This window comes from Anopheles funestus (genome assembly GCF_943734845.2).
Source record: "Anopheles funestus chromosome X unlocalized genomic scaffold, idAnoFuneDA-416_04 X_unloc_107, whole genome shotgun sequence".
Classification (NCBI taxonomy): Eukaryota; Metazoa; Arthropoda; class Insecta; order Diptera; family Culicidae; genus Anopheles; species Anopheles funestus.
In genome coordinates, this window is record NW_026045047.1 from 16020 (window position 1) to 17500 (window position 1481).

The window sequence follows — 1481 nt, forward strand, 5'->3', positions numbered from 1 at the left end:
GGCCATAGGCACGGAACGAACAGGAACTGTGGTGCAGACATACAAGGGCCATGGGGCGGTACGCAAAGGATACGGATGAGCGAGTATGCAGGCCCAATACTCAATAGCTCGATCCGATCCAAGCACATGAGTTGACTGCGGCGCCAGGTTAACCAATGTGCTAGATTCTATTTGGCCAGTAGAATCTTGTGTCTTATGCGATTTGATACCAAGACACCAGAACGAAAGTTAGTTGAAGAGTGATTAAACTCTTATGAAGAATGGTTGTGCAATCACAACTTATGACTTTAACCTATAAAGTGGATATGGACTATCAATTATAACATGGGGCACACACCATGTTCTCGATCCAATCCACGCACACGAGTTGCCTGAGTAGCGACAGGTATACCGATGTGCAATACGTATCCGGCCATAGGCACGGAACGAACAGGAGCTGTGGTGCAGACATACAAGGGCCATGGGGCGGTACGCAAAGGATACGGATGAGCGAGTATGCAGGCCCAATACTCAATAGCTCGATCCGATCCAAGCACATGAGTTGACTGCGGCGCCAGGTTAACCGATGTGCTAAGAGAGTTGTTCCTGGGCCTTCAAAGTGACTTCAAAACTATCTTAGCGAATGGTGGCCATGGGCGTAGACATGAGCCACAAGTCACAAGGCCTGGGACTATTGGGTAATAAAGACAACTTAGTCAGAAAGTTAGTCTTTGGACGTACCACCGGGATTGTGTTACATTGGGAACCTTACTATAAAACCCTAGGCAGGGGATCACTCGGCTCATGGATCGATGAAGACCGCAGCTAAATGCGCGTCACAATGTGAACTGCAGGACACATGAACACCGATAAGTTGAACGCATATTGCGCGTCGGACGATTAAACCCGGCCGATGCACACATTCTTGAGTGCCTATCAATTCCTTGATATACAACAAACCAAACTTCAGGGTGGAGCGTGCCACAATAGAACACTATGGCGAGCAGCCCGTCTAGTGTCGTGGGGGAAACACGCTTCCACACTGTGCATAATGGCGTGCTCGGGACCTTTGTTGGGACCGCAGGGCGCTGAAAGTAAAGGGGTGAACCGCATAAATCGCACGCACGTAAACGCGCACACACACAAATAGAGTGAGACGTATCGTAGGATACCGCTAAGAGTACGTTGTGAAACATGGGGAAATTCAATCGAAAACCTCTTTGATGTCCAAGATTTCGTTGACCGTATCCGTCGTAATACTGGATCAACGTGCTTGGGGGAAAACGTCAAAGGGTTTTATAATAGTGGTGCATGATTAACCCATCGATGCCCGAGGGGAACATGTTGTCCAATACAATAGTGGTGCAGTTGGCTCGACATGCTCGGGGGGAGACATCGTGGGTCCAAGTCGACCAAGTCGACCGAGAGTTGTTGTTGAGAGATCGAATCAAAACGATGCCGAGCGGAACTCGTTGTCCTTATTGGAGTGATATTCGGACAAC

General features: G+C 48.9%; 1 non-coding gene across 1 annotated transcript; it reads left to right on the forward strand.

Moving 5' to 3' along the window:
* The first annotated feature begins 756 nt into the window (after positions 1-756).
* Positions 757-914, forward strand: LOC125772759 (5.8S ribosomal RNA). The gene has a single exon (XR_007419614.1). It is a non-coding gene; the product is annotated as a 5.8S ribosomal RNA (ribosomal RNA).
* The last annotated feature ends 567 nt before the right edge of the window (positions 915-1481 follow it).